The sequence below is a fragment of the Terrapene carolina genome, unplaced genomic scaffold, assembly GCF_002925995.2.
Source record: "Terrapene carolina triunguis isolate 2854851 unplaced genomic scaffold, T_m_triunguis-2.0 Scaffold96, whole genome shotgun sequence".
In the NCBI taxonomy this organism is placed as follows: Eukaryota; Metazoa; Chordata; order Testudines; family Emydidae; genus Terrapene; species Terrapene triunguis.
Window position 1 is genome coordinate 22,513,449 of NW_020664447.1, and position 7,742 is coordinate 22,521,190.

Genomic DNA, 7,742 nt, shown 5'->3' on the forward strand with positions numbered 1-7,742 from the left:
TGCTTTTTTTTCTTGCCTATATAAGTGAAAACAATACTGTTATAGTCAAAGCTAAACACTGATGTAATCACAATAGCCCAAAGACAATAGCCCTTTCACAGAGTTGTTTAGAGCCGAAGCATGCTCTTGTTAAAAGCCACATGGGTTAGGCTCTTAAAAAGCAAAAGAAACTTCATTATGAGAAACGCTACCTTCCTGGAATATGTTAAAGGGATTACAGAAATTAAGTGTAGCATAATAGAATCTCTTGTGACAAATTATTTTAGGTCCTAAAGCTTAGCATGTGCTGTTTTATCTTTTTTTGACAGCTGTTCCTTGGAGCAGTATTTATGATCACAGCGCAGCATGCTTTGATGAGTGCATGCCATCTGCTGGAACCAAAAAGGCTTTTTACAAAGGAAATCCTAAAATGCTCTACTAGTTTTCACCCAATGCAGGGCATTTTTTTCTGTCTGATTGTACTTTTTAAATGGTCACATTTTCTATAAACTCCACTCTGACACAACAGAATGGCAGCATATGCATTGCTGATTGTGCTGGAAAAGGAGAGAAAAGATGACTATCAGGATAGACAAAAATTTGTTTTGGGTAGCTGGATGAGTTAGGCTGGGCATTCAGATAAATAGGTTGTCCAGGTGATCTATTTTTATCCATTCCTTCTGTTAGACATGTCAGAAATACATCCTCTAAGAACTGCAGGCTAACCGAGTGAAGGCATCAATATTTTAGACAGGAGTGTGTGAATATTGATGTGGAATGAAAATCTTCCCTTGCATATGGGTGTAAAGTTTATGATTTTCTATATATATGTATATGGATGGATGATGGTTGTTATTGTTTCTCCTTTTTGGTTAACCAATATTTGGTGTTTTGTGCATTTTTTCTATTATGAGAAGAAATGGATGATAGTCAGGTGTTTCTTTGATGCAATCCTCTTTACTTACCCCTGGTCTACACTGGGGGGGGGGGAGGGGATCAATCTAAGATACGCAACTTCAGCTATGAGAATAGCGTAGCTGAAGTTGCCATATCTTAGATCGACTTAGAATCACTTACTTCGCATCCTCGTGGCGCGGGATCGACGGCCACCGCTCCTCCGCTGACTCTGCTTCCACCTCTCGCTGTGGTGGAGTTCCAGAGTCGACGGCAGAGCGATTGGGGATCGATTTATCGCGTCTACACTAGATGCGATAAGTCGATCCCTGGTAGATCGATCACTACCCACCGATCCGGCAGGTAGTGTAGACGTACCCTTACAAAGGACATAAACACAGTCCTGTTTCCCTGAACACAGTAGGAATCGAATAACAGTTTCTTTGCTCACAATTCCAAGCTTCTTTCCAGGCAACACCCAAAAAGCACTCTCTTAGCTTCTTCTCAGGGTCCTGCTACAAATGCTTCTCTGTCGGTCGTGCTTCCTTGCTGCCTTCTTTTTGTGCTTCTGTGGAGTTTCTCCTGCTTTTGTCTCCTGTTCTCTGGCTGCTTCTTGCACGCACACACACACAGAGTATGTTTTCACTGCACAGTTAACCTGGGTTTTTACCTTGGTTTTTAGTTCAAACATGCCTCCCATTCATACTGAAAAATCGCTTTCAGCTGATCTGGCTTACTCGGCTGAGGGGTGGGTTTGAGCCCATGCTCTAAACTGACAAGCTTACAGCAGCACCGCTGTACCAATGCAGCTGCGCTGCTGTAAGAGTGCTCGTGTAGCCGCTCTATGCCGACTGGAGAGAGTTCTCCCGTCGACATAATAAAACCAGCTCAATGAGTGGCGGTAGCTCTGTAGGTGGGAAAGCGTCTCCCGTCAGCATAGTGCTGTGCACACGAGCGCTTATGCCAGCAAAACTTGTGTCACTCGGGGTGTGGGTTTTTTTTCACATCCCTGAGCGACAAAAGTTTTGCCGACATAAGTGCCAGTGTAGATGTGACCTAAGGCTGGAACCTGCCCACTTTGCAGTGAGTTTCCAGGCAAAATTGCTTGAGTGCTGATAGTCCTTCAATGTCCTTCTCACAATTCCCTTTGAAGGATAGACAACTTCTCCCACAGCTGACTAGGAAAGAATCCTAGAAGCTTGTCTGTACAAAGAACTATGGACTATGCCCCCAGCCATACGTGGGCAAGTGCAGAAATGGTGAGCACACAGTAACACAGGCAAGGCTTTGCAGTGGGAATCCCAGACCTGGTTACCATATGCTAACCCGGGGGTTCACACCCATGCGCCAATCACCTGAGCTAACTGCGTAGTGAAGACATATCTCCAGGCACACAGCTGAAATCAAATCAGTGGTCCTGCCCCTGTGTTTAGCAGACCCCTGGAAACTCTTTGGACCGTATGGCTTAGCCATTGCACAAAGTGGCATGTGGTCTAATCTTTGGGGTGGTTTTCCATTGTTGCAGCTATCACTCAATAAAGGGGCATTTAATTGTTTCCTCATTTAGCATGAATGGAAGGCAGCTATCACTCCCAAGAGCTTCAATGAGGCGGCGTGATTACCCAACCCCAGAATAACATTATACATTATTATGTATTATTTATGCAGTGCCTTACTTCTGCATGGAACACACGGCTAACTAAAAGAAAAGGGATCATGTTAAGAGGTAATGTGAAAGGCAGGATAAGGTGTTAGACTCCCTTAGACCTGCTAACACTCACTCTACAAGAGAGAGTCTCTGTGTAACTTATATGCTGAGGAGGCAGGAAAAGGTTGTATATTACAATACAGGGCAGGCTACTATTAAATACCAAAGTTTTCCTGAAGTGTGAGAGAATTCCCAGATTTGGTGGGAGACAGATGATTTCTGGCATCAGCCTTCCCTAAATATCCATCCATAATCAGACATTTTTCTGCAGCCCACAGAGCATTGTCCACATTCCCACTGTAATAGAGTATGGGTGAGCACACTTCTTTGTGAATCTCTGACAGTATCATAAAACTACTGCAAACTTGGCAATCTTAGTCCAAGAAAAGCCTGGCGGTGCTTTTGCAGCTCAGGATGGAGGTGCACTGGCATAACTGCATGACAAACTGTGCTTGGTGGCTGCTCTTGTGTCCCATATTACAGATAGCTCCTTAAACCATGGTACTGAGATGCAATAGTGAGATGCTGTCATAACTATAAAGGGAAGGGTAACAGCTCTCCTGGGTACAGTGCTATAAAATCCCTCCTGGCCAGAGACTCCAAAATCCTTTTACCTGTAAAGGGTTAAGAAGCTCGGGTAACCTGGCTGACACCTGACCCAAAGGACCAATAAGGGGACAAGATACTTTCAAATCTTGGGGGAGAGGGGGAAGGTTTTTGTTTGTGCTCTTTGTTTGGGAAGTTGTTCGCTCTTGGGACTGAGAGGGACCAGACATCAATCCAGGTTCTCCACATCTTTCTAAACAAATCTCTCCTATTTCAAACTTGTAAGTAAATAGCCAGGCAAGGCATGTTAGTTTTACTTTGTTTTCTCAACTTGTAAATGTACCTTTTACTAGAGTGTTTATCTTTGTTTGCTCTACTTTGAACCTGAGGCTAGAGGGAGGTCCTCTGAGCTCTTTAAGTTTGATTACCCTGTAAAGTTATTTTCCATACTGATTTTACAGAGATGATTTTTACCTTTTTCTTTAATTAAAAACCTTCTTTTTAAGAACCTGATTGATTTTTCCTTGTTTTTAGATCCAAGGGGTTTGGATCTGTATTCACCAGGAGTTGGTGGGAGAAAGGAGGGGGATGGTTAATTTCTCCTTGTCTTGAGATCCAAGGGGTTTGGATCTGTATTCACCAGGGAATTGGTGAAACGTTTCTCAAGGCTTCCCAGGGAAGGGAATTAGCTTTGGGAATGGTGGCAGCGGACCAGATCTAAGCTGGTAGTTAAGCTTAGAAGTCTTCATGCAGGCCCCTACATTTGTACCCTAAAGTTCAAAGTGGGGAACCAACCTTGACAGATGCATAACTATGAGCTGCAATGATTGATTACATACACTGTATAGATATTCACACAATGCTGACTAAATTCCCAGTCCTGTCTCAGCATGGAATAAGATCTGTGGAAAACCTGGGATGGATTCTCTGGGCCCAAGGGGTGTGTGGGTGTGTGTGTGATGAAGTCTTGGTGAGGAATTTGGACGGGGTAATATACCCAAAGACATTACCTTGCCCTATAGTGTGTGTGTGTATACATACTCACACACACAGGCCAGTATTTGATCAATGGATACCTTCAGATTAGTTTTGATAAATGTTATAAAAAGTCTATGCATGAAGCACTGAAAACCTGTCTTATGTAATGACTATTCTAATTGCCACCACTTCATAATGAGGCTGCAATGTGACCCATGCACTGAACCAGCCATGGAGTAAATACATAAAGCTCAGAGCTCACTACAGCAGATGTCACAAACAGATGCATTTTCTTCCCTTCTGATCCCAAGTACTGTGAACGCTGCTGCTGCTGCAGCATGTTAGCTTTTCTGCTCTGACAGCATTTCAGCCCTGATACAGCAAAGCACTTACGCGTGTCTGTACTTAACTTTAAGGACATGCTTAAGTGGTTGGCTGAATTGGGGCCTTAACCAATGGAAACACATCAGGGTAAAAATCAGAATGTTTTGCAAAAGAAAGGACCTAGCATCCTTGTGGTAAAAAGGGAACAATTTAATAGCTGTTGAATTATTCACAAAATTACCAAGGAAAGCAGGCCTTCAGCCAAGGGCTGGACACATCTTCACCACTCTATTGAATGATAAGAAAAAACTTTGTGAGTTGTGAGTCCTTCATGCTTGAAAGCCATAATACTGTGAACAATTGATATATTGATTAGCTAGGTAACCATGAAACTTAGCAGGATAGGGGCTGGGTTTTTGTTGTTTTTATATATAAGGCCATTATTTTGGTTATTTGGAAATGTTATTGTCTGAAAGAGGATATTTTTGAACAGTACTTAAAAATAGCAATATCAGAGTGCTGGTGACCAGCAAAGAAACTAAAATTCTATTTACCGGTTCTGTTGCAGATTTCTAATAATCTGATGAAAGCTCTAGTTCCAGTGCGCCACACTCCAGACATTATTCAATCAGAAACAGAAGACCTCTTGATCATTTACATTTATGGTCATTCCCTGTCAACAGTTTTAGGGAAAAGATTATTCTGTCAAAAAACATGGGGCATGGATACTATGATAATGGACACATTAGAAATGTGATACATTAGATAATGTTGTGGTAATACCCACTTCTTGGAGTAAGATTAATGCCTAAGTTAGGGTAAAATTTGTGGTGTCTCCCCTTTTTTCTAGTTAATAGTTGGATGGCTTTCCATAGAATGACTTTCCAAGTTTATCTTTAAAGCAAAATAGGATGACTCTAGTTTACTTAAATCTGTCTCACTGTAGAGAAAAACAACCCAGTAAATGATAGTTTATTGCTGATTTTGCAGCAGATATTATTTTATGTATTTAAAAGTCTGTTTCAGTGTCAGCTTTAACTCCTCCCTGCCCCCATCCTACTTTGTCTTGTACAAATCTTAATGAGACTACAGAAAAAAACAGTCTGGTCTTTGAATGTTCTAAAGTGACTGTCCCAAAAATCCAGCAGGTAATGATGTAATCAGCCAGTTTAATCACTGTACTTGTCTGCCTTATTAACTAGGAAGTTATACCAATCAAAGGACATCAGCCTATATCGGAGACAAGCTTTACATGCCCTGGGGCTTGAAGAATTTGCAGCCAATTTATTCACTTATTGTGAACTTATTGTGAACTATCTTCAGTTGTCATAAATATGCTGATGTGTAGTTACTATATATCTCCTTCTAAGGGCAATGCATAATTATCAACCTATAAGTCTCATATACTCACTTCATTAGCTTCTAATACAAAGGCCCTCTCAGTTATAAGGCTACAGACGTATAGCTCTTAATTCTATAAGGACTGTGGTTACATTCACAAGTTCTTGCTGTCTTCTTGGAATGTTTTAATCCTGCCACTTCTGCTCTATTATGTGTCTAAGATGTCAGTACTGTCCAAGTTCCGTCACATTCTTCTGCTAGCATGTAGCAGATCATTACCCAAGCTATTCTCTCCTGAGATAGTATGCATTTAAATCTGTGCTTCATGCACATAACCTGTCTTGCTAAGCATTACAAAATAGGCAAGTGTGTGTGCATTTACAAGAAAACTGTGACCATCACCAAATGTGACAAGCAAGCTCCTTCAGCTGGAGGAATGGAATGGATACTGCAAAATCTAAGAGGGTTCTCCCCCCCCCCCCAAGAATTACTTGAAGTATCTGATTTGAAAAGGAATGTTCAGCAGTTTCATTGAAAATCTTTTTTTTTCTTCCCCCATCTGTTTCAGTTCCTTCTCATCTGATGCAGTTGTTATCAGTTTCCCATTACTTGGTGGCCTGAAATACTGGGAGCTGAAAAGTTATCTAACTGCATTGTGCTGCACTCTCTAGCTGTACTCCTGCCATTTAAAAAAAATTAAAAAGGTAAATTTCTGGATTAGTATGAGATCACAATTCAGGGAAAATGTCTAAACCAAGCCTAAATCAATCATTCTTTTCTTTAATTTGATTAGATTAAATTAAAATAATTAAATTACATTTCTTACCAAATTCACTTGACCTTTTAAGGGGATTTAGGAAAAGAATCGCTTAGTTCAATTGATGTCAACCAAAGTTTCTCACCAGCCATGTAAGTGTGAAATATATTGGTTACAAGACTGTCTGCTTTCCTGTTTAAATTGCAGTTATGCTGTTCTGAAATCAGGACTTGTATGGTAATTTTCTAACAAAGAAAAAATCTCTTCTATTGTTTGCCATATATTACAGATGAACCTAAGTGTGCGGGGCTGATGCAAAATGGAATTGTACCAATTTATCCCAGCAGAGACTTTGGCAAAATTCTGATCCAAGTTCCCCTCAAAGCCTACGGGGAATTGGGATTTTGGATCAGAGATGGGAGCCAGCCAGGGCTTCCTCAATTTTTGAGGTGTTCAGCTCTGGGCTTTTGGTTTGGGCTCATCTCTATCATGATATAATTAAACTGTAATCACTCCATCCACTTTGTTTTAATAATGGGATCATGCTGACTCCGACCCCTCTTTCCCTACCCCCTGTACTTGGAAACTTGTCGTGAAAATGAATTTTAGAGTGAGTTGTAAAGGCCTCTCCAAGTCAGACAATGTAGTAGCCAACTTTCAGAGGGAAGAAAGCCAATCCAAAATAGTCACGATGCTCTGAAGTCATGCTAAAATTTGGCTTTAGTGAGAACCCTTTCTATTTCCTGCTCGGTTTTTAAGTTTGTTTTGGAAGCTGTATGTTTAAAAGAGTAGTTCTGGAAATACTTAAAATCCCCACTTCTAGTGTGGCTTCATTCTGATCTTTAACAGCCCTAACTTCATTGACTTCAGTGGGGTTTCGCCTAATTTACACTGGTGTGAGAGAAGAATCAGGCCTGATGTCTTTAAATAGTACATAGCAGAGGCTTGTATAGCACCATGTCTGCATGCTCTGATCTGTTCATCTCACTGTGATACTTCTTGGTATAGCCCAGGTGTAACTTAATCTATGGGCCTTATTGGTCCGAGAACCACATGGAGAGGAAGGATTTTAGCCAGGGAAATGACAATTAATAACATCTGAATATTTGCCTTTGGCACAGGGTAGTTCACAGTTTTCAATAACTTAATCACACTCATGTCACAGCCTAATGAAGTGGGTTTTTTTATGTGGTTCCTGTGTTCCATGCATCTTAA

At 41.1% G+C, this 7,742-nt stretch overlaps 1 protein-coding gene across 2 annotated transcripts in view; it reads right to left on the bottom strand.

Annotated features, from left to right (window-relative positions):
* Window positions 1-5,095, bottom strand: part of SLC1A2 (solute carrier family 1 member 2) — a 60,919-nt gene extending 55,824 nt beyond the window's left edge. Inside the window, exons 1-2 of one of the 2 annotated variants that reach the window (XM_026651194.2) lie at window positions 4,984-5,095; window positions 4,671-4,717 (exon numbers count right to left, since the gene is read on the bottom strand). The gene's annotated coding sequence lies outside the window, so the exon portion shown is untranslated. The remainder of the gene's footprint in view (window positions 1-4,670; window positions 4,718-4,983) is intronic. The other variant, XM_026651193.2, reaches the window with a different exon arrangement.
* Between the last annotated feature and the right edge of the window lie 2,647 nt (window positions 5,096-7,742).